Here is a 26566-nt window from a genome sequence, read left to right as displayed (position 1 = left end):
CTGTATGGCCAATACATCCTTAAACTTGCTTTGACGATGGTTGTTTGTGGTAACTCCAAAATGATCGATGGGTTAGGTCAGAGCGCAATAGAAATTCCTAAAAATTTTACTTTCGCTTTCCGATTCTTCAAAACGTATAGTATTGTATTAAAATACAATGCAGCTATGATTTGCATAAAATCTTCATGTAACTTAATTACATGAAGGGATTGGATTTGAGGGTGCGGAGTTTCGAGTAGCGTTCAATTATTACGTTCCAATATTAGTGCTTCTAATACAATTTCTATGTGTAACTGTGCGTTTGACAGCCGCGTGGATTACTTCCTGGATTTTGATTGCATGATTGTGTTCACGCGACCGCCGAGACCTCATTGTATGAAAGAGGCGTAAACGAGGGATCGATAGCGCGATGGAAAGTGACGATTATGTGAAGTGTACAACATAATGTCGATGTCAGATAAGAACGCGACGTTAAACGAAGGTTACACTTTTCACCTTAATCTTCAGGTTAATTTTCACATGCATACTAATCTCGTTTTATATTTAGTATAATTTATTCCACTCGGGAGTATAGTTATTTTTTTATTATTTTTCCAAATATCGGCAATAATACGATTCATTCTTTCGTTGTAAATATTTTTAATTTACTTTCATGTTATTGAATTATATGTTTAATCGGTAAACGAGAAAAATTCGTTAAAAAGATAATCGTGCTTTTTTTACGTAAATTAAACAGGAAAGTTTGTGCTATATTGTTGCAGCCTGTTTGATATTTAATATTGTAAAAATGTAGTTCCAACGAAGACTGCCGTGCAACTTTTTTAATTCCGTCGCGATTTTTACCGGTGTTTGCTTGACTATGCATTTTTACGAGATATCGCGTTATTAAAAAATTTTTAACCCACGCCTTGATGAGGTCCGCTGCTTCGCGCGTTTTACTTGCATTCCTTTTTTCATCGTAACCTTTAAAACATTCGCTGCACGAAGGACTTAGCAGTGGATAGTTTCAAGTTCGAAAATGGAAGGCTTTGTAATGCAAATTGAAGAGTAACTGGATTGGCCATTCTTCTGTGAACGGGTAGCTTGTTTCATTATTCTTAATTTTTCTTAACGATGCGCTTGTCATATTTAGCTAAATCTGATTTTGGTCATTGTTGTATTTACAACGGATTTTGCTATTTTTTAATCTGTACTTATTTAACGTTCATTGGGCCACAAGTAGTAAAATTTTCCGATCGACTTATTAGATATGATATTTATTTCTTATTTTCGTATTAGATTCAAAGAATATTACATTTTGTCTTTTAGAGCTTGTCAGTAGATTCCGCGCAGAGTGGTAAAATTGAATTTCTCTCAAGGGAGCCGCGATTAAATTAAAGTTCATATTCGATTTCTGATGGTTATTTCATTTTTCACGGAGGATTTTTCTTAAAAATACAGACCAACGCCGGTAAGATGAAAACGTTCTTTGCTGAATGTGCGCTTAGCTCAGTCACGTCCATTCGAAAATTATTCTCAAGAATCTTGAGTCCTATCCACTGCATGTCTTCTTCAAGTTTGACCTCCCGCAAAGAGCGCTTTCAGGTTCTGATGGACAGTCCGATATAGTCAGCTTGATATGAAAAGCGATAAGATGATCTTCAGATGTTAAATCGTAGCCAACTGTTCTGCTGTTTCCTTTCAATATTTTGTTTTAGAATATGTCATACATTTATTATGGTATCAATTTTAATTGAAGTGCATATTTGACTCGATTCGTATGTACCTTCCGTCAATCATTATAATGCTGATGGACACACGCAAACAAGCTGCGATTAAGCTGTTAGTATACGAGATTGTAAGATTCTCATGTGACGATCAGAAATCGGAACTAAAACGACCGGTTTTCGTTCTATTTGGTTTTGAGGAAGTCGAATGTTGACTACATTAAAACGGTGGGACTCAGGATTTTATGCCAGCGAGACAAGTAAAATCGTTTCCGTGCCATCGTAATTCCTCACGAGTAAAGCTCGAGACGACTAGATGGAGGGAATTCTGTGAAAAATGCAGTGTTTAAACAATTTGCAAAATTTTACTTTGCCAGCAATGGTTTCTGAAAATTTTACTTTCTTCTAATTCACTGTCTACGGATTATTCTCGGCTGTATACATATTTCGCGGCGCGTAAATTTGAAGGAACTTTCTCCCACCTACTGTGCGTTTACGTTGGATGAATGTTTAAATAGAGGTCCGGTGTTCGCAAACCCACGACCCCATTCACACGAGCACTCACGGCACTCAACGTTGTCTCCGCGATAATATTTAACTTGTTGTTCGCGCTTTTCTTCCGTGGCAGTGGCTTTTTAATTAAACTCTCGATTAAGTTCGTTCGTTCGTTCTATTAATTTGATAAGATCGGTAATTTAATTGATATTAACGTGGAATCTCCGAACTAATTATGAGATCTCGGTTTCATATTAAAAGAATTCGTACGTATATTGACGGTAACAAGTAGGGAATAAAAGAATTTTGAATCATATTTATCTGAGTACTGCTTGAAAATTTAATTTGTTTACTCAGTCGTCTTTCTTCTGTTGTATCGTTTTATGTTCAACGAAACATGAGAAAGTGTTGGACAGTAATTTCTAAATGTAGCTGGCCTGGAAGAATGCCTTTAAAAAAAATATACTGTATATTTGTTCTTCTTTCTATATTGTAGCTGTTTGTTCTCGTATTGTACTTTTGTTTCCTGGGTCTTTTTTCAGCAATTTTTTTAATTAGTTGCGTGATTATAAAGTCTGAATATATGCTCAAAGGTGAGAACACGGCTTGTTTGAGTGAAGGGTTAAAAACTACAAAAATTGTGTTCTTGCATTTTAATTGTCGAGTGTAATTCCTTACAAAGGGAAGCTCTAGCCGAGTAACAAAGTAATTTTGTTGAATAAAATATGTATTCAATTACGGTTCGCACTTTTCAACTTCCAAGGATAGATAAAAGTTGCTCTACAAACTTACATTATCAATTAAAAAAAAATCGACTTGCGCCTTTTCTACTCCCATTAAATTTTTTTTATACGGAACCAAAGAGTCAGCTGAAATTTTCTTTCCACATTATCCAGGGTACTCTCTATCCTCGAGAAAACCGGCACCAAATTCGACTTAATCGACTAATCTAATTCAGTGGAGGAAATGAAATAGACGGTAATCGGAGATCGAAAATCTCGTATCACGGTTTAGCGACTATTTGTTTTTCGATTAACTAAGATGACGGGATATTGTAACGTAAATGGAAACATGACGTTCGTCTTCGCACCTGTCCTCGTGTATCAAGGATAATAACCTGTGTCCTGTTTCATGGGTCAACGTCCACTAACTGAGCAGCCGTCGAGCTATTTCGTGTACCCCGGAGACATGTTCGTATCGCGTACATGCTTCGAGAAAGCTATTCTGATTAGCCGACGAGACATTTGCGTATAGCCATTTGCTACTTCCTCCGTCTCACATTTCCCGGTGGGTGTATCAGTTCTTTAGATTACTATTTTTTAATCCATGTTAATCATGATGAATTTTTTTTTCTAATTTTATTTATTAGTTCTGTTACAATTATTCTTCCGGAGAAATCTGTTCACTAAATATTTTATTTACTTTTTCGTTCACAGCTAGAATAATTATATTCGATCTATAGATCTTATGTTTAAATTTCTGGAGAATATTATAAAGAGTTCGGAATTTTAAGAGATCCACTGTAACGAAATTATTTTATGCTCTCAACGCACGATTGATGCGTGGAAGCGAAAGAGGGTGAAGGTACTTTTTTTATCAGTACCAAGTGGATCGGTTTTCTTCTTTCCCGATTTTCTCGGTATATTGTACGTCGTACGTCCTCGAGCACTAGACAAGGGGGTAGACCGATGCTACTGTGTCTCACGATTTACCCTCCGGTTATGCACCCGGTCGCCGCCGCCTTCCGTGTCGTAATTTCTTTGTGCTCGCTAGCTATACGTGATAAGTGCATCGTTCGTCGGGTAGGAGGAGAAACCAAGAGAAAAGTTGCAAGCAGAAGTCGACTTGTAATCGTTTATACTGCCGGCGTCATCCCGCTTGGAACGTGACCCGAGGGTGACGTTTGTTCCTGGTTTTCCCGACACGTTGCAGATTGGACGCGTACCACCCTCCTCCTCTCGTATGTTTGGTGTGTTGTGATTAAAGCAGGGTTTGTTGTGGATCAATCATATCTATTCTCATCTCTCGATTTTTCTAAAATTCTCTCTCCTTTGATTTTGAATATTGCCGGAAATCAAATAAAATCGATTCGTAGAGTTTGTAAGAACAAGATTGTTTTTTACTATTAGACAGTATTATAATGTGGAATAAGAGATGGATAGAATAATTAGAGTAGGATATGAGAAGATCAGGTCACAAATCTGATTTAAATGCTGACGATTCAACATGAAAGCGAATGCCAAGCTTTCCCTCATAATTAAACTATTTAGAGGGGAACGACAGGGGACGCCAAATGAACAAACACGGGTGCGACGGCCAAGTTGGTAAACCATTTAAATTTATTGTTGTTTGCTCGGGAGGAAACATCGATTGCGGACACGGAAATCGGAACGCAGCTTGGCAAGGAATTCACGTCGCGACGGAAGAATGGAATTTTATCGGCTAGCTAACCGGCGCGCTTATGTCACGTGTTTTACACAATTAACTATTAGGTTCTGACTTGCGGCTACGTGAGCGCTGCGTTTGCACGCGATCTAATCGTATCAGATTGCGTTCTGCAAAGGCGCAATGACTGCTACACAACCCTCCCCTAGCGTTAACGCTTCAGTCATTCGTAATTCCTCGTTTACTATACAGGGTTTCTAAATTATTGTGGTACAATCAGCCGAGTGATGATTCTATGTACAAGAATAAATCGGAAAAATGGAAACTATAGCGTCTTGGTTCTCGAGAAAAATCAATTTTGGAAACCGGTCAGCTAAATTTTCATATTTCAAAACCTTCAGTTAATACACGGATATCTGACTGACTTTTTAAGTTCATTTTTTTCGAAAGCTAAGCCTTAAATGAAAAAATTTTATTCTTCTTGCCAGTTGTATCACGATTTATGGAACACCTTACATGTTGCAAGACGGTAAAATATTAAAGTTTGCTCCATTAGTTTTTGTCAATCAAACTGACAGAACCGATCATGCCGTCAACTTCTATTTGGTTTCATAACGCTTAATCATAATAATGTTCGCGATTGCGTGTCGAATAGGACAATAAAGAAATGAAACGATTTTCCCTTTCGTCAGAGTAAAGGATAATTAGAAAATAATGGAGACGTCTTTTAATTGACGTGAAACGAAAGTTTTGAGATAAAAATAGTACTTCTTCAAGTTCTGTTTTTTACTTTATTAAATATGCTCCGCAATGCGTAAGTTTGCGTGCAACAGAGAGTTCAAGATCAACTTTTTTTCAAGGCATGAATTCCTAATTCAATCACGGGCTTATTCAATATCATTCTCGACACGAATCTCCTGTTCGATATCGCGACTATCGCTCGAGAAACATGTGCAAGGTCAGCATTTATTTCCGATCTGGACGTTCCGAAATTAAACGTCAACGTCTTTCACAGCTTCAGGTAGTCTAGTACCGCTCCACGTTTCATATTTTATTCAAACGGTCGATCGGAAGATTTGTTATTTATAGTTTTGCGAGCCTTTCTTCTGTCGGTCGCACGCCATGCTGATGGTAATAGTGTACAGGACAAATCGTACTATCGAAGGACATCCAATGCAAAGTGTTACATAGAATCATTAAATAAATAGAGTTTTTTATTTTAACGAACTGAAATCCGACAAAAATCAAGAAGCCGATTTCTTCGCAAGTAATTTGTTCCAAGTTCTAACGATACCATAGGGATTTCTGGGTCTCGTTTACACTACCTTTTGCCCACTCTTTGAATTCATCACCATCGACGGCGTCACGTTCTTCCAATGGTTTGCTGTACTCGTTGCGCACGAAAACATTGTTGTAGACTAATGACGGACTACATTGACTACATTCTGAACAGGCTGCACCGCGCCGCTGTGCCGGTGAATTATGCCGGCGGTTGCTATTTCGAGTGCATCCACTTGAAGCGCAAACAAGCATCTTATTAACTCTTAACCCTTTCGACGGGTCCAGGAAATACCGGAAGTAATGTATAATTTTCCGCGAGTTTCCGCTATGCGTCGAGTGCCTGACTCGCCCCCCTCCCCCCTCCCGAGCCGTCCCGTTCTGTTCCCTCCCGTGCCGTGCTATGCCAAATAATTCAGTCGGTCCGCCTTACCGTGCAATTTGTCTTCTATTGTGCGCAAACCACTCCCTGGTCCCCCTCGCGAGACTTTGCGTTTAATAATCTCCTAAACGTGACCTCGTAAGTAACCATGGCGCGTTGCCGCGAAACTACCGTATAACGTCTGTTCGCTCAATTAGCGCTGAATTATTAAGTCGAGAGTCGTCACAGTTTTTGTCACACGACGAAATGCGATGCACTTCCACGCAGCGAAAGCGAAATTTTTGAGGAAACATTTGGGACTCTTTATTTATTTCTACGACGAAACTGTATAACGTTAAAATGCTTTTAAATAATTGCAGGTCTTTCATTCAATTTATAAAAATGTCATCTTAAAGAAAATAGACAATATTATAGTATAATTAATATTGTTTCATGTATTAATGAATAAATATGCTATTATAAGGTGGTTGATTATTTTCGTTTAAAAAGGTTCTGTTTATTGGGTGTACGAAGACTTTCGTGACTGACAGTAGCAATTATGCTGTTTGATACAAGAACGATTATTATCCGTATTGAATTACTGTGCTCTACGTATACCAGCTGTTACGCTATTCTGTGCAATATTGTATTGTAATTAGACCTATGTAGAATGTTTCTGTCTCAAAGGATGACGGCAAACAACATCGTAGAAGCGAAAGCTTCTGGATACCAGAAAATATTTAGACAATAGAATATCCTTGAGGTAGTGTATTATTTGAACAGTAGAAGGCTTTTTTACGTGCATGAATAAACTTGATGGAACCTTCAACTATTGCTATATTTTCGATGGAAATCAAATTTTGGAAGCTATAATGCTGTAGAAATGATATTCGATTTATTTTCAGTGATTTTTACAATATTCATATTTTTAAGCATACAGGGATCATAAATGCAAAATCGATCAATGTTTCAATAACCGTATTGGTTAATAATTGCGTTGCAATATCTTCTAATAAAATTGCAATCTCTATATTAGTTAAAAAACAAAACGACGTTTAATATGCATCAACTTAATAAATAATTTAAGCCTTCGCATCTTGCTTGTTTTAAAATTTTATATTAATAATAAATTATCTTAGATATACTTTTTATTTGACAAAACATGATGAGAAACTGGCTCGTTTCGAAACACGGACTGTGTAGTCATTATGCATCGTTTAACAAATTGTCGGAATATTTTATCTATGGGAACGGTGTCACGTGCGCGTCCTAATTCGCGGCGACATTATACGCTTCCAGGGGAATTTCTGAGCATTCCTGAGAGGCGCTGCATTAATGCGTTCTTGAAAGTTAAGATGCTCTTGAAGCATCTGACTCCTGCTTTGTTCCCGGCAATACCGAGTCGAAGTGCTCCTGAAAATGATTTCCCGAGTATCGCGACTTCCTCGCTTACCGAGACCCGCCTGGTCTTTGATTCCGTTGCACATTGATCAGGTTTATAGCTGATGAATTCCAATCGATGTCAGAAGAATATTCCGTATTAAGTAAGACTTCCCAGTAGTTCAGTGAACTTATAGTTAACCCAGGCTATGTATACTTTGGAAACAGGGTCGTACATGACATATGTTTATGTGATTCTATTGAATCATCGAACTACATTCAAGATCGTCTTTAGCTTTGAGGAATGTGCTTTAAATAGATTTATATTTGGGGATTGAGAATTTTACTGATCGCAAAGATTTTTTCGAAGGTGATCTTGTGAAAGGAGAAAAGTCCCAGCAGTAGGAAACGACGATGGTGAAAAATTTGTTTTCTTTACAAGATACACATGAGAAGTATCACGTGCGAAGGATCATTCAGGTTCTCCTTTTTTCCAGTCTAGGGTGAGATTTTTCTTCGCTCGAGGGCGAAGAAATAACCGTCGTTCGGTACCAAGCGTGCGCGTACACGGAAATACTTGGGGTGTGCGCGCACGCGGCCACCGTTGGAGTTAATGCGAAAATGACACGCGAGCATACAAATTACCATCAAAATTATAAGCTTCGTTGTTCAAGGCCACGGCCTGCTTCAATTTCCTTCGTACCGCTTTGCACGATCGATCCGAGCTCGTCTTCTCTTGCTGTTGTGCAATATGTACATGAAAACCTACCATAGTCACACCATCGTTTAAACGAAATGCTTCGTGCTTCTATAGTCCCTTTCACTCCTTGCGGTGGTCTAGACTAATAACGGGTTGTATGATAATAACCAGAGGAGTAGCGAACATATCTATAAAAGGAGGATTTAATGGAATTTAATCTAGTCTAACTGGTTTTTACGTATAACTTATATTACGTAGGAAACATTGTTTTAACAATTGGCAAAAATAGACAATCATAGAGAAAACTGATTAAATATTAATTGAAATGTTAATTAAAATATGACGAATATTTCTGTTAAAACTGCTTATAAAAATATTTCATTCATAATTAATTGCAATCTGCTGCACGTGCGATATGTGATAGAAAATAAACTATGATGTTTATCAGATATTATCACGAAATGGAAATGTGAAAAATACGGTAATAGTAACAAGTGTACGTTAAATTGAATCATTTTTCTACCGTCTCTTTTATTTTCGTTTCTCATAACGCTGCTTCTCTGTGAAAACAGAGATTTGTATGTTCCGTAATCTGTGAATTTCCTTATCTAAATAGCCATCTCTCTGTTAATTTGGATAATGGAAGTGCTGTTGGCGAACGCCGAAGTTTGTACAATAAGACTTTGGCTGATGGTAGCTATGATGTAACAACTGTGTAGACACAGTAGTCTCAGAAATTAATGTGATAGAACTGCGTTCAAATATGAGTTACACAATGGATAAATACTGCTCTATGTATTTACATGCTTGCGTACCGCTTCTTTATATATTCCTGAAGCTCTCGTTCATTTAAGTGAATTTCGAAGAATGTTAAATAATATTCGCATCTTCGGTTGCGCGTGCTAATTCGCAATAAATTTGTCATAAGTGCATTTTACGAGTAATCAGATTAAGTAAAATTGAATAACGCAAACTGGGCAAGAGCTTATAACCCACTCTATTATGCATATAGTTAAATTTGCGTTAAACGAGAAGCGAGCATTTACAGATAAAGTGTAGAATATTCAGTGCTTGAAACTAATGGAACGAAAAATTGCTTGCCGCTATTATAAAATAGTTCATTACAATTACACGTGTTTACGTTCGATTTTCTTTAACGGGTTATAACTGTGAACTACGTCTTTGGCGGTAATATTTGGCGGAATTATTCGGGATTGCTCCGTTGTTCGATTAAAGGATTCCAGTGCGAAGAGCGTATTGGAACATTCAACTAATTAAATGGAGCGAAATTAGCAGCGTCCGTCCTCGCACCTGCCTCTCTCTTTCTCTTTAGTTTAAACCACTTTATCATTCTGAGTTAATTACTTGCTATCACTTTGCTACATTATATGTAATACAATATCCAAGAGTGCCGGCCGCGTTAACTGCGGTTACCGAACGCGGTGTTTGCGGCTGTGTTTCTCGGCCGCGTTAAACGCAAGATAATCTGACAGTTCGGTGATACAGCGAATGGGCCCGCGTGGGGAAACTTGCCTGTAAATAATCGAGTTGCCAATAGCACGCGGTCGTTGAAATTAATTGCCTCCGCGATGTTTCGTTTCGCACGCAACGAAATCACGAAATTGCAAATTATATTAAATCCGCGCACGCCGCGGTGTCTCGCTGTCTTGAATCCAATGTCATGTGAACAACGCAAAACGTTTCTATTATAAAGCTATCATCCCTACCGGATTTATCGATGACGTTTAATTTTCGTACACGGCATCATCCATTCTCGTACGCCGAATTTGTAATATTATCGGGATTTCCCAAACTGATATTAAACACGACACTGTTCATATCTGTAGAATTTAATTGTTAATACTGCATTGAATTCCTGCTTTCAAACTAAACCTGCTTTCGAATCGCACAAGACAGTCATGTGAATAAAGTACATATTCTCCCGAAACGGGAAGTTGCTCGGTATCTACAAACGAGTGCACGACGTAATAGTTACCTCTGTCTTGCGTTGTACAGAGGAAGTTCTATCTCTCGGTATAGAATTTCAAAACAGTCCCATTCTTCTTTTCAGGATTTTCGCTGTTCCATTCGACGAATATGCCATCGGCAAGGCTCGGTACGGGAGATCTAAAGATCGTAGTTGCATATTTGAAGCTGTTCCTTTTTTCTTGCTTCTTTCTACCGGGTTCTTTGATACATCCGCGTAGCACACGTACCGAATTGCTACGATGAAGAAAACAAATTTATGCGCTGTACAGTAGATTCAGAAAAAGACTGCATTTTCACTTTCGCAATGCATTAACCGATATGCTAGCTTTTATCACTGCGCGTCGGACGATTTGAACGAAAGGCATTATGAAAGAGAAAATTACAGCATATTTATGTATAGACGTGTAACGGCTAATGGTTAAATTAATCAAACATTGATCTATTGTTTTCGGCTTAAGTATTGACTATTTAATTTTCGCTAGTATCTGGCATATAATCGAAATGATGCTACATCGAGAATTACTGACAAACTTGTAAAAGCTTTTTCTAAACTTTAACAGCACTTACGGTCGCGATATCGAACAGATATAATAAGAAACGGGAATACTTTTTGCCTTTAAAGTCCTATAGCGACTCGTATCTCGCTATAAATTGTCTAAGGAATCGAAGGGAATCGAATTGTCCGTAATACGCAACGGCGAGACACTCTTGGGCTTTGAACAGAGGGTATGTGGCATGTGGCGAGTTTTCACGACGTTCGGACATCGTCCGAAGACTTAATAATTGGAATCGGATGGTAGCGCGGTCGAACTTCTTGCTCTCTGGCACTCTGTGCCGTGAGATTGCAGTTCGAAGACGAATGTAAGTACGCCTCTGGTCCGGTCGTCCGGGAGATGAACCTCTTTCGCGTTAAATCGATTTCGTTGAAATGTTCTGTGGAGTTACAAAACTGACTGGAAAAGGGACGAGATGGAAGGAATAGAGTACGAGCTCTTGAACGATGCGTAAAAGAACTTTTATACAAAGATACTTAGTCGTGGAACAAAATTTTGGGGAGTTAGTTTCCAAGAGCCATAAAAAACTGATGCGTAGAAAACTAATATTGTGATACGCTTGAATAGAATATGCCACACTACTTAAACAATGTTCGAGGTATCATCTATAGATGATTAAATCATTCAACTGAATAGATATCCCATAATTTACAGGCACGTCCGTTTATTCTTTCTATTGTTTTTTGAAACAATAAGTATATCAATATTGTCGATAAAAACAAAATCCTTCGTTCGCATATGGAACAGTTTCGGACGGATCTCATCAGCCGTGCATTGCGCCTCGTTTTACCGAATATATCTTTTCTGATTACACACGGTTTTCGAGTTCGAGTTTCGCGCGTGTATGTCTTTCCGTGTCGGTGACTGTGTCGAATGCGTTCGCGTGAATTACGCGAGTAGAAGGTAAAATTTCATTAAAGCGATTCAGGTCAGCTGACTTAAAAACGTGGATTCGAACGGTCGCGGTGCCGGATAATTTTATGGGCGATTCTTTGACTATGCCTCCCATTTTTTTCGCCCATTCTCCTCGCCCTTTTTCTATGCCCCTTTAATTCTTCGTGTTTGGTATGTCGAGCGCGTTTCCCACTATTTCCCAAGAGCTCTAAATTCGTTCATTTCTTCTGCCTATAATAGTCAATGCATCACCATCCTCTCTCTCTCTTTCTCTTTCAATCTTTCTTTCTTATCACTGCACCGCACCGTTTTTTTTTGTTTGTTACCTTAATTGCCTCTTCTGCGGCAGATTGTCTGAAGCGCGTCTCGAGTGGAAAGGAAATCGATTTCCTTCCCGTTCACCGATGGAACGGTCGTCTGCCCTGGAAATGGCACGTTTTTAACGTATCTCGCCACCCGAGGCGTGCGTCCCTTGCGACGTTTTCCTCAAACATTCAAATGTAAGTCCCTTATTCACGATTTATTTTCAATAGGCTTTGTCGTTGTATTATCATCGCATTTACGCTAATCTGGAGGTTCACAGTATCGATTCTCTATTTGTTCTTTTTGGGAGAATGTTCCCTTCCAAATCTGTTTATGCTACTACTACGAGAATTGAAAATTCGAATCATAGATCACGGTGGGCAATCGTAGAACACTTGAAGGAAACAAGATAGATGATTCTTGAACCATTTTAAAGAGAAAATGTTTCAGGATTAGGAAAGAATATAAAGGAAATATACTTCATCGGTTTCGTTGCGCGTTAATGTTCGATTCTGATTAGCTATTCTTGCTGTTCCATTATCGGAATGACACGCACCATGAATTTGCATTCATAGGTTGCACCGTTCTGAACGCAATTTCATATCCTTCATCTTGCGAGCTGCCAACGATTCGAGTTGGTGAGTCACGTACTTACCTACTCGTCGCCTTGTTAAGCATTTTTACGACTCGCGATCGACGTATACAATGCAGCGGCACATACATGTATATATCTACGTATACGAGTTAACAGCTCTACAGGAATAATCGAGCACGTGAAATTGCTTAAAGTTACGTTAGGTTGGCGTTACACGCGTTTGTGTACTCGTTAGCGCGGTCAGAAGCAGTCGTGTGCGAATAGGTAGTTTCGCGGCGACTGTAAACTCCCGTTGTTAACCGAACTGATGGTTCGAGTGCAGCGCTTTGCGTAATATATAGATAAATAGATGATTGTTTTGTTTTAAGTTAATTGAATGGGCGCGCGGTTCTGTGAGAGGGGAAAGACGATAGCCGGGTTTTCTACCGGTTGAAGTGACATTATTTCGAATTGCGATCAGTTAGTCGAATCTAAAATGTTCTCGGCGTCCGTGCGATTCGTTTAATAATTTGTTTGCGATAGACGAGGAATGTGAAAAATGAAGGATAAATTATTTCAGACACGGTAAATGAATGATGAAGAGCTGCGAGCTACAAGTTATATGAAGTGCTAAAAAAAAGATCGAAAGACGGATTAACTTAAATGGATCGTGTAGAGCGTGTAAAGCTTCTTTTGATGCACTGCTGTTTGAAAGCAGCAACAACGACGATAGAACCCTTACAATTTCGCTTTGAGCTCGCGTTGATTATTACGTTAATCGCCATTCGTTTTTTCTGAAAGGCGATCTCAATGTTTGTTTTCTCTATTTTAGCTATTCGTACGGTTACACAGAGATCTGTATTAAATGAGAACGCCGTAACGCAATTACAGCCGTGATCACGGGTGGGAAAAGATTCTTTATGTGTTTTGAACGATGCAACGTATAAATCACTATGATGAATTTACTGCCATTATTAACTAGTCGATTAATAATATCAGCACGTTGTTACGTGATATATGATGCATATAAAATCAGCCATGAATATTAAATTATATTGTGTAACAAAAAATTACGTATAATGTAGACGGAAATCTAGTGGAATAATATCGTTTTTCTTCTTTGTATAGCTTCCTAATTTTTATTAAATATAAATTTTATAAATTAAGATGCTATATCTTATGCAGTGAATTTTCTATCCAATTCCATTCACGTCTTACACGTGTCTTACGCGCGTACAGAATTTAATATTACTCGTGGACAGTTGTGACAGTTGCATATATACAACATTTCTATTATGCACGGATGCACATAAGACATACCGTGGTAGAATGATGTGTAAAAGGGTTTGCATAATATCGATTCGTAATCCATCCGTCGTCGGCGAGATAAGATAGCTGGCTGCCGGCTCGATTTTTCCTCCCCGGTGCGGTGTTTCTATACCGTGGGAGTTCCTTGCAATTTTCATGTCATCCCTGTTCGCGGCTTCGAGTCGTGGCACGAGGAAAAACATTTTCCGGGGAAATTGGAACGGAGATGGCTCGAGATTGGCGGGAGGAGGGAATAGAGGAGGAGCACGCGGTGAAAAGCCGTGGCAGAACCCGGGGCCCGGGAGAAACTCCGGAGATGTTCTTCTCTTTGACACCCGAGTACGCTACCCTTATATTCCGTTCTATGTTTTTTATCCGCACGCGTGCACCTGCGCATGTATTTAACCCTATGTTTTGTACCCGCCCCGTGTAGGCGACCCTGTTGCGTTGCAAAAAGGGCCGCGCATACAGTAAGTCTCAAAAACGAATAATACAGGATTAACTCGATTGCTAATTGATTCAAAAAATTTGGAACTGGTTTGGTAGTGTAGGAAGTATATATGTATGTATGATATTTATTTGAGGGAAGTATTTTCTGAATTATTTCTGGGCTTAATTTTATTTTGATGCTTAGCGATCCGAAAGTTTTTGACGGTAGTGTATACACGATCTTGTACACGGACTTCCATCTCTATTAGGTCCGTCTAGGCTCCTGAAAGCTTTAAATGCGGTTTCTGCTCTTTCGTTGACTATCCCAGCTATAGCCTACCTTCGGGTTCTGTACGGATCGTACACTTTTTATTCCTTTCATTATTTATTCCTTCTGTTTCGACCGTTTCAAATAACGATGAATTATAAACAGTAATCCTGTGTTTCTCATGTTCGAGTCTTTATATGTATAAAGAACATTCCGTTGTGAGTACTAGACTTTTTGACAATGACATTTTTTTGAGTTTAATTTCGTGCATTAACTTTATTATTTAGTCTCTGTTTCTTGTCGTTCATCCTTTACCATTTAGTATCACGATTTCAAACCCGTAAGCTGTTTATCTGAATTAACTTCCAACTGAGTTATATATCGAACTATCCCAGCGTTTTCCAATAACGCTATTGTGAACTTTTCCCGCAGGAGAAAACGGAGCAATAACTTCTGCCAAAGCGCGCTACAACGCCTTACGGGTGCATTGTACAGTTCCCCGTAGTGCCGCATTGTTGTTCGCAATTAAAAACAAAAAATGTTCCGTCCATGTTTTGGAGCTATTCAAAACACGGATCCTTGTATGCGATTTAGTCTTTTAATCTGCATAACAACTCGTTGTATAGAACCGGCGATATATGAAATAATTGCCGACGCTGTAATACCCATGGTCCGGGTCGTAACTGGGAAAAACGAACGGGGAGAATTGTATGTAATTACCCATATAAAATTTAATACCAACAATTTTAGCCAAACGCTCTTCCGATAATTGCACGCGATACTTGCTCTGAATATTCATAAATGTTCGTCATTTCGCTTCCCGTTTTATGAAACCTTACGATTCGATTTCGCAACACGCTTTTCGCGTTTCGTGTAAAATATATTAGCATAATCAGGACAGGCACGTCCAGTTCCGGAAGGTTTCCTCATATCATGTGTGGAATATAGGTTGCAGCGTAGTAGCGGCTCTCATAATTCATTGACGGATATGAAACTCCCTTTATCCTTCGGTCCGGCGTTATCCTTGGAGCCTGTAACCAATTAATAAACCCTCAATTAATGTGTAATCGGGTGCACGGTCTGGGCGTCCGATTGAAAATTAATGGCCTCAACCGTTGTCGCGTAAATTAATTGTGACGCGGCGCTGCGTCGTGGTCGCGGACGTCGGACAATTTTATAGTCACCGCTCGTCGTCTAGCGGTTGTTTATTAAAATTACGCCGCCTTTCTAGCACATAAATTTCTGATCCAAATTCCTGATACAGATATTAAATTCCGCAAAATTAATTTTCACGTCCAGCCGTTTACAGTATTTTAAATTTGGTGGAATTTCAGTTTAAAACCACTGGGCAGCTGGAATTTTTCGTTATTTAATTTTCCGTGCTCTTGTTCATTTATAAATTTGTATGGGTTTGCGCTCTTTCGTAACGATGCGTTGTGGATGTACGTATTTAATTCGTTAGGTTGATTAAAATCAAATTGATCTTCCTTCAGCAGTTGTATAACAAAAATGAATCCAATCTTCTATAAAAAATTCGATATTCTATTTAATTGATTCTACTATATTATCATGGAAAAAAGTTAAAGCTATGTTTTTTAATTTATCGCACGAAGTGAAAGAGATGTACGTAAAAAACTGTTGAAATGGTTTAAAACTTTCAGGGCTTTTGATCAGAAATGCAGTAAATTGATTTGACATTTTTTTTTAAATTGGTTCTGTTAGTTACGCAATCGAATCGACACAAAATTCACTCGTTTAATGCAATGCAAAACATCATGTAAATATCTGTATATAAATTTCACGCGCGCTATAAATGTTCACAGTAAAGTTGACAAATATCAGGGAAATATGTAGCGCACAGAAAAATCCATAGACGTCACAAGTGCTCTCAAAAAATATATACGCGTTCCGAATCTCCTCAGAGAAGTATATAGGCTGCAAATGTGTATAACCGGAGGAAAAGTTAATGCACGATTCGAATGTATCAATACGTTGGCACTTTTTTCTTTTTTTTAAAAGAAGAGAGGAACGTGAAATGCGATCGGGTTGCGTGGGACTCGAACGGTTAATTAAGTGACTCTCGTCAGCCAGATCGTTACATGCTTATCGATTCGTTCTAATTTGTACCGTTGAAACACATTGACGAGAGTACGTGCATCGATAATAATTTAGTTTCCCTATTAGGACAAACATTTGTTTAACAAGGATTTAAGGATGTATTGGCTATACAATCAATCCCAAAAGTTTCCCAAACGAAAATTTGGAAGAAATTGAAGGAGTACTCCTTGGAAAAATCTCGGAAAAATCGAAAATTTTTTTTTGTTGTTTATTATCAGCATTGTTCTTCCGACGTCTGATTTCTTTTTAAAAAATGCGTTTCTAAAGTGCATAAACTTTTGGGATTGACTGTACGGCCAATACATCCTTAACAAGGGTCTGGCATTGCTGTACTTTGATTCTCGTGGATCTTTTGTTTAGTGCTATTCTCGAAGGCCAACTTTAAAATGTAATAACGTGCTTGCTCGGGGAATCTTTTATTCGAAAATAGTCCCTGTTGTGTGTTGTGGGAAAATTTCTATGGGAAAGTATTGCGACAGCGCGGCAACATGTTTGCACAGGAAATCCTCAATTTAAAGAACATATGATCATGGATGGTTCTGGACGTAGAAATTGCATTTCAAACTTTGCACATGTATCTCTCAATTCACTTAGGCAAGTTTATATTATCGAACGTGGTTGACAGAGAGTGTGTTTCCCTTGAAACTGTTTCAATATTTCCAATAAGAGTCTCGATAAAGTATCCACTATTTCATGAATGATAATTTTAGATCGAACGCTCCTGCTTCACTTTTAGCGATTTCAGTTTACAGACACCTACAGAAATTTGTTTCTCTGTTGGCTTTTGTGAACGATTCCAGGCAATCAAGCTGCCTGACATTCAATCGGCCACTCTTCCATGAATTGGAATAATGATTTCAATGTCTTGGATACAAATATCGATGGCAGCTGATCTGCATCGCAAATCTCGTTCCCAGAATAGTAATGTTCGGGTGACCGCCCTTGCATTCAATTTGCTACACTGGTAGATCAATTATACGCTACTCCATTTACGATGTTTGTTCGCTTCCGCTTTCCTTGCAGAAAATTTAGTATTACTCATTTACGCATTTACGGTTTTTTCAATTTATTATATTTCTGGTATATTTCAAAATACTGGGTTGGTGCGTATCAAATGTCGTTTGTTTCTATGGCTTGTGACACCCAACTGAAAAGTATTGTGCATTCTATGATGAATACACGATATACGTGTATTCCACCACATATCACGTGTTTGAATCGGATAATATATTGATTGCTTTTAACCATCTCTGAATAATTGAATAATTTTATTATTATCAATTTAAATGTTGCATTATAAATACGATCCTCTCACGTTTGAGGAAAACAATATTTCGCCCAATCTGATAAATAAAATTAAAAGTTTCCGTAAAATAAAACATATTGTAATTTGTTAACTTAGAAATAGTTTCAATTTCTATAAAGGCAGTTAATATTTCTAAAATCATACTAAAGGGGATTACATCCATAAAGCGTAAAGTAGTAGCGTAAGTAGTATAAGAGGCAGTTTCGTTAGACAGTAGTTAAAGTTACGCATAGTCAGCCTTATATCTATTCGCGGTATATATGTGGCATTATGAAAGTAAGGTTTAACATTTTGAACTTGCTCGTTAAAGCACCATAGTTAGTATAAAATATTTCGAACTTCCGACTTGGCCAAAGTTAAAATGTCCTCCATTAATCGAAATAATTTCATTAGTCGGCGAACGTTATACCTACCTACCCCGAAGTGGCGTAGCGATCAAAGAACCGGCTTGTACGTTCATTACTTACAACACTTCGGAATCAAGGCGTATCTAAGTTCGTGTAATTTATGATAGTGATTTAGCTAACAAGAGTTTGCTGAGTAAACAGCGTCGTGGTATTTTTTTAATCTTAAGCTTGGCGTTATGAAATTATAATAAAATCAAGTGCTAGATTAAGAAATAGCCTTGAAATATTTCTTTACGAGTGGAAAATGAATGAATGCAAAATAATGTCACGGCTCTCGATGGTAACAATTATTTAATTAAAGGCGAGCGGTCGATTGAACACAGTCCGCAGATCGTTCGTTCGTTCGTTGAATAAACGCCATAAATTCGACTTGGGAAAAGGGATAACTTCCGTCGTGGACGTTTTTCCCCAACAATTTTGCGGTATCGATCGTTGCCGTCTCGATTCGGCTGTGACGAAATCGCGGACATTCGTCAGGGTTCGGCATAACGTGTGCTCTGTCGAAGTTTTTCGACCAGGGGGAGTCTACTACCACTTTTTGATTTATCATTCAATTTCTTCCTGCGATCTGTCAGCGCGTACGTGTCTTTCATTTCATGGTTGAACGCACATGTCTCTTGCTCATGTCTAGCCTGATTAGTTGGTTTCTATTCATTACTTCCAAAGGCATTTAAAAATGGTTAAGCACTAGTTTTTATATTACTATGTCGTCTTTTTTATCGTTGCAACGCAGTTTTTACTTTTACTGTTTATTTATAAGTGTAAGAATAAAAGACGAGAATTGATCTTAATGATGAAACAAATAAGATCACGTAGCTGGAAGCTAAGGGAGTTCGATACTCGACCTGTTTATAGGGTTTAACTGATTCTATCGGAGTTCATGTAGTTCAAAATTGGAAGTTTGATTAACTACGAACGTCTGAAACAATTATGCTTTCGTGTAAATGAAATCCAAGTCCGTTATGTGTAAACATATTTTTAACAACTTTCTGTATCATTTCATTTACTAATTGGAGAAGATTTCTTAAAAGACAATTATTTTCTTGGAATGAAACAAGAACAGAGAATAATCTTAGAAATGGTAAAAGTAAATTCTATCGTCGATGGCTGAGGGCCAAGAAAAAAGGTTTTCACATTTAATGTGACTGTAATGTTTAGAAAGGAGCAATTGTGGACGTGCATGTGGTCATGTCGCTAAGTGGCGGTTGTTGTTGCAGCACTCGTGCAAGTGACTGTGTGCGGACGTGTACGTGGATGGATATCCTTAAAGGCGAACGGTGCATGGCGAGCTCACGGAGAGTTTTTAGAGAGCATAGCAAGCAGAACGAATGTGCAGCAAGTTTGGAGTTTTAGAGTAGTGTACAGACGGTACCGTTGCTCGCGCATTTACGTTATAGCGTTTAATCGCAAAGTAAATAAAAAGATTATGAGATATAGTTGAAGTAAAACAACAGACAAGTTGTACGAATCACAGATGAGGATTGAGTCATAGCGCGACGGTTTTTTCAAGTGAAAGTATAACGAGGTCGGTAATACAATCGGTGACTGATTACCGCGTCACATTGATATGAACCAATCTGGTGAAATTAGAATGATTAATCAGCGGCGAGGGGGATCTAATTACGCACAATTACGCGTAGCCATAGTTTGCCGATTATTGAGTTTTCGAAATGAGATCAGCCTCGATTTTCCACGATATGGGACGAGGACGTATGGCTGCAGGTTTGCGAAAATGAGATTGTGGACGAGTGAAATTTCATGATCAGTTTTATCGTTATTTGTATGCGCATACAATCTTTGCAGGAAATCTTGGCTAGAGTGTCCCCGCTACGAAGTGATCTCTAAACAACGATGTATGTACAGTGCATGTGTCTATGACAGCATTCTAGCAATGTAGTCATGCACGTACTTTCATTATAGAGATTACAGATTGTAGATATGAATTGATAAATGGGTCTAAAATAGAACTGCGATGCGAAGAGTTGAAAGGATATGATTGTGATCATTACAAGCCGAAGAATAGCGTTACAATGTCACTAATGCGAAGGCCGGCAATGAATTTGACAATTGATAAATCGGATAACTGCCTCGTGCAACTTTTAAGTTTAATGCTTTTGCTTTGAAAATAATTACTAATTATATTCTGCGAGTATTTAATCTATATTTGCGTTTAAATTCATTTTATTTTAACGGATCTGTGGCATGCGGCGTGTATAAAGCAGCTCGTTTATTCGACCCGAGCTAAAGGAAATTTCATCGAGCCAATCATTTGAATGGTTCAAAGAAATTCGACTCGTTCATGTAGGCGAACCACAGTCCTACCAGTAGCTATGGTAAAAGTATATTTCACGAATCTCGTGTTTCTCTGTCATGCAGCCGTTCCTATTTGAAATAGATGCGTTATATGTATTCCTGTCGATATAGCGCGAAAGGTTGAAAGGTCCATCAATCTTGGCGCACACGCTACATGATAAACGTGAGCGTTCGTGTACGTAACCTACGAACCGTTGCTTTGTTATTTTCGTCCTTCCGTCTCCCATTTCTATAAAACACAAACTGTTTGCCCCACAATTTCTGCGATTACAAATATTTGCCAATATATACCAATATAATTAATGAATCTTCAGGTAGAATCTGATCATGTTAAATCATTGGAATTTTGAAATTGCAAATTGACATAAAGTATCTACTTTGAACAACATCATTATAGGTAATATCGTAATTTAATGTTATAAATTCAAGATAATTGCTAGTCTGTCAAAATCAATTTAGATAATATTATTGATGTACATGCTGTAGTACATGAAATTTTGTTAAACCGTCCTCATAATTATTTTAACAGCATACAGTATCAGTTGATTTATTGATTGCACACTTATATGCAATTTGTAACGGGATTGGTGTATGTTATTCGCGTTTGCAAGAGTTGGAACATAATTTGTACCACGATAATTGTAACTCGATATCGTAAGGCAAGTGGTCGAGAGTAATGGTCTGACCAATGTGAAACAGCAGTAGCGGGTAAACGAAATCGGCGAGAGTTAATGTAGAGAGAGGCATGAGTGCTGTGGGTCGCGTGTGTATCGGGCATATATCGTGTAATACGCTTTAATTTCCTGTCAATAATTGCAAACCTGCACTTGACCGGGTCAGAAACATATAGAGACGTGATAGATTCGCGGCTGCGAGTTCTATGATCGAAAATGCACGCGCCGATTCTCAAAGCTGGTCATTCTAACGCTCGACACGCACCTACGGGCTTATCTATTATTCTGCTTATAAGCAATTTTGAAACAGCTCGAAAATTGCGTTCACGTATAAAATTGAAATCGTGCGGAAATTTGACGAAATGACTTTCGAATTGCTTTTTTAAAGACGATGGACTTCAACGTATTTTGTAATTCTTCCTCTGTTTTTTCGCATCTCTGTTTTTTTGTTCTTGTATATCGGCCGTGGTAGAAGTGTTTTGTCACGGATAACAATGTTTCTTTTTAAACCAACTCGAGCGAAGTAAACGGTTCACTAAACGATCATTGAAACCGATACCGTGTAACGTGTTAATTGCAGATCGGTCGACTCGGACGATGTTTCGTATTTGGGTCAATTGGGTGCGCGCCCGGTTTATACGCGCGATACTTTTGATGCTGCCTCGTAACGTTAAAACGTCGCAAAAATTTCGCAACTGGAAATCCTTGTCTTTGAAAATCCGTGAAATATTTTTAAATCGTTCCGTTCCACTGTCGCATTCATGTAATCGTGCATTTTTATACGCTGCAATTCGGCAGCGAGGAAAGTAATTCAAATGCAAGGACTTAGGTATTTGTTTATTCAGCGAGTGTGTGGAAAAAGTTTTTATTTTATAAAACATGAACTGCATGTTTGATACGCTATAGTTGAATCAGAGCGGATGTTTTAAATCCGGGTTCCAATTCCGCATGATAAAAAATTGAATTCGCATATAAAACTCAGGTGGGTTCAATCCACAAGATGCGACGTGTCTTCACAAAAGAGGATACCCGAAGAGTGTTCGGTTTAACGCGACCCGTTGTACGTGTACCTCGAATGGAATTTGTGAACAACATTATTGCAGTGTGCGCCAACAGGTCTCCGGGAAATCCTCTCATAGCTGCCCCGGGTTAGGAACGGCGTAATCGTTAAGAGACTACGTGTGTATACATATATATATATGTATATACTGTGTACGTACGTGTAAGGCAAAGCCGGATATCGGAGATTCGAATCGACACTTTCCTCGTTTCACCGCGAAACGACACCAAGTGACGTTTCTATCTGAACCTCGTTCTTCATGAACGAGCGACGGGCGACCCCAAAATTACAGTTGCAACACCGAGAAATAATATATTGTAACCTGTCGCATGTCCATCTCGCCCTCTCTTCAACCTGATACGCTTTCTATATGTACATATAACGTTACTATCCATCAATCCTGTGTGCACGTACGATTCTAACGCGCAATGAAAGGAGAGGCGATATGAAATATGAAGGAACGTAGAATGGGAGTTCGATATTGCTTTCAAAGTGTGTCTATCGACAGTGACATGGTGAAACATGTCGTTCTTTAAATTAGACATAAAGAGAATGATTCTCATTACTTTGTGACATTGAACAACGAGTCCACTTCGTTCAATAGAACATCGTGCGATCAACCAAATTCTATGTAATACGTTTTCAAATGCGATTCTTTTACGATGGTTGACTTTTAACGCAGGAAAGAATCGATTTAATTTTATTATTGCAGTTCGTCGTGTAAGAATTCGATTTATTGTGTATGTTGCACGCGAATGTTACGTCGCGTCGCGATTAGTTCTCTCGGTTGACCCTGATTCGATGTCATCTTCCTATTCCGACCATATTGGCAAACGCTATTACATAATATTGTACGAGCTGAATAGAAGGTTGATTGAATTAAACAAAGAATGTACATTACTGTCGAAATTCTGAGGATCGTTTGCCAATTTATTTTAAGACTTGTCTACGAATTGCTCGACAATTTTTCCCAATATTTGATGTTCTTTAGTAATAAGGTTGTACGGATTTTAATAAGAACGTCCAGAAACTGTTTATCGACTTTCCAGTAATATATGATATCTTCTTCAAAATCTGATTTTTATTAATAGTCAAGAGAGATTTCATTTTTGTCTCTCTATGTGTGTATATGATGTCCTTTCTACTACTGCCGCGTCCGGTGACTGAGTCGCTGGAGACTTATACTGATTCTCACTAATACACCGCTTTTGTCAGTGTACGTGTTGTTATTCAGAATTTTATGGATCTACTGTGAACAAGTTGCAAGGTGCGAAGTTTAAGGCGTTCCCTAGATGTTCGCAATCTGTATTAACACTAGGACTTATTCGATAGACGCGTCAATACTTTTCGTAGCTACTGTGTGCACACGTGGCAAATACGCGCAGCTCAGGTGAGGGAGAATTATTGCCTCGTAAAAAGAAAACCGTCTGATGGCGAAACGTCAGCCACTGGCAGGATTTGTCGGTAAAATATGACACGATATCTCTCGTCGTGCGGCGAGGACTGCCGTAGGCGGTACTTTTCAAGAAGTTCTCATCATGATAGCGGAAAAGCCGCAGCCCCGTTTGCGAAACTCTCTTTTCCACGTGAAACCCTCCACTCTTCTTCTATTTGTCGCGATTCCTCCTTCCCAATAAGAAATTGTCGATAAACAGTATCATTTATGTTTCATTACAAGCATGCATGCAAAAATCATTGACTTGTTATATCATTATTAGGTTTTCTCCAAACGTAATCGATGTTCCTGTAGGATACACGTACATCATATTTTTGATTCAAATAATTAATCAATTACTTTTATATATTTCTAAATAATTTTATTATCATGTATACAAGTATTGAAATCTAATTAAATGATAGAGCACGAACGAGTACAAGCCTTCAACTAGTACCGAATGAACCATAAAAATCAGTAAAGCGAGACGAGAATCAAAATAATAAACATTATCGAAAAGACGATGTGACGCACTCGACGGTCGGCGAGCGAAGAACCTCAGGCGCACCCGCCGGACTCCCCAGGCATATTGTTAGATGCAGTCAGTCGAAACTGCAAGATAATTGGCTAATTCCGAGTTTCTTCCGGTTCCAATTTGTATATTCGCTCTTCCTTGATTTATGGATGACAATGAATAATTATTAGGATGATTTTAATGGGAGTACCACTGGCTTTATGTAGCCACCGCCAGAATTGGTCATTTGGTCAACTGGTCAAGGATCGTGAAATAAAAATGCTAAAATTCGTTTTTATTCATCTGTTAATTAGAATTTAGTCATTCTTACAATACGTTACTGAATCTTCTACTGTATTGAATGTTAGGATTGCTTTCTGTAATTTGAAACACTGTAAGTAATATGGAAATTATAATGGGAAGGCAGGAGACAGAAAAAATAGTCCGTGATTATATTTAGTTGTATTTTACTTTTTCACGTTAATAGTGTCATTTAATCAAGATAAAATCAACCTGTTCGATGTTCGTATCGATTTAACAGTGTCTGCCCCTGTCGGGTCTATGAACAGAGGCTTCCACCTTTGCACGTGTACGACGAAATTGCATTTTTTAGTACGTCGTTAAGATATTTCAAGTGGATAAGGTTTATGGCACCGGTAATAAAATTTGTTAACCTCGAGGTAAATCCACGAGGTTCATGTCAGATAATTTATAGAAAGCATTTTATAGTATTCCTTATCAGCATATCAATTAAAGTTCTAGAGGTTTGAAACCAAAGGACTTCTCATTTCTTGCTCCTTTTTCCTTGCTCAGGATTATTTTCATTCCCGTAATGCGTTTCTCTCTTTCCTCGGTTGTCTTTAAGGGTATGCCATTCCGCTTCTTTCTCGCAGGGAATAATAAGAGTTGGTCACATTGCCGCCTTAGGATCCTCGGTCCAAGAATAAATTAACGTTGAGTTATAACAAATTATGACAATTAAAAGTTGTCTAGGAATTAACGTTGTCGCGTGGAAATTAGATAGGAGGACTTTGTGTAAAATTTTTATGCGAAAGTTCTAATATTACCGAACTAGCGTATCTCGTTTCCGAATCGCGAAAACCGTTGAATTTCATTAACGTATACGTCGGTTAATTTTGCCACGTGCATGTTGGAAACACGAAATTTAAAGGATCACGTACAGCTAGTTCCACGAATATGTAAAATGTAATTAATTTAGTGCACTTGTGATATATAAATACGCCTATGTGCAAAAGAATTAACATAAGAACTCAAAAATGCTGTACTAGAAAACTGCGTACCAACTTCAACATGGAAAAATTGTGTAAGCATCATAAAATTAGATAAATTTAGGATCCAAGAAAAGAACCGCATGGAGATATTTACATATTTCCGTGGCTAACAATTATGAACGTATTACATATCGGAGGTTATATTAATATTTTCATTAACGAGAGTTGAAGACTAATTAGTACGCTGCAATCTATCTATGCTCCAAATACGTGTACGGTATTCAAGCATTGCGCCTCGCATGCTTTGTGCTCGATCAATCTTCATTAATTATGCTATGAGTTTACATCGCCAGTTACATTACATATCGTATTAATCGAATGAATAAATAATTGACATTGCAAAATTTATGTACTTTGCTGCCTGTGAAACCAATGTTTTAGCATTTTTCTAACATTCTCATACAATCATACAATTTCGTGCGCATTTATATATACGTATATTTTTTATAAAAAGATAAGATAATTCTATGATAATTTTGGGATTTTAATCTGATCTCAGAGAATTAATTTGTTATTCGTCGAATGACTACTTTTTACTGCTACTGATTTTTCCTGCTTCTAATTCAGTAGCGCCATTTGTAGCAGGTTCTCTTTATTCGATAAGGATGATGCTTGTATAGTAATAACGTGATTTAAAGAGACGCAGTGAAGTGAAAAAGTTCGCTGCTGGTGTGGCAGAAAGATGAGAAGCGGACTGTTGCAAAAAGATATAAAATCCCAAAAAAAGAAAAGAAAAAGAAAACTCTTGGCACGCTCGGAAGAGCGTTGACGTTCTGTGTCGCTAAATCAGGTGAACAGCTTCAATTAAGATACTTCTTCTGAA

General features: G+C 38.2%; 1 protein-coding gene across 2 annotated transcripts in view; it reads left to right on the top strand.

The window, feature by feature from the left end:
• The window catches only part of Hs3st-A (Heparan sulfate 3-O sulfotransferase-A), an 82904-nt gene that overhangs the window by 9341 nt on the left and 46997 nt on the right, over positions 1–26566 (top strand). Inside the window, exon 1 of one of the 2 annotated variants that reach the window (XM_026819417.1) lies at positions 12186–12242. The exons of the other annotated variant lie outside the window; for it this stretch is intronic. The gene's annotated coding sequence lies outside the window, so the exon portion shown is untranslated. Of the gene's footprint in view, positions 1–12185; positions 12243–26566 lie in introns of those variants that run through there. 2 annotated transcript variants of the gene reach the window in all.

The sequence above is a fragment of the Ceratina calcarata genome, unplaced genomic scaffold (assembly GCF_001652005.2).
Source record: "Ceratina calcarata isolate Rehan_Ccalc_2016 unplaced genomic scaffold, ASM165200v1 scaffold151.2, whole genome shotgun sequence".
Taxonomy (NCBI): Eukaryota; Metazoa; Arthropoda; class Insecta; order Hymenoptera; family Apidae; genus Ceratina; species Ceratina calcarata.
The sequence above is the reverse complement of the archived record's forward strand: the minus strand, read 5'-3'. Positions and strand labels throughout refer to the sequence as shown.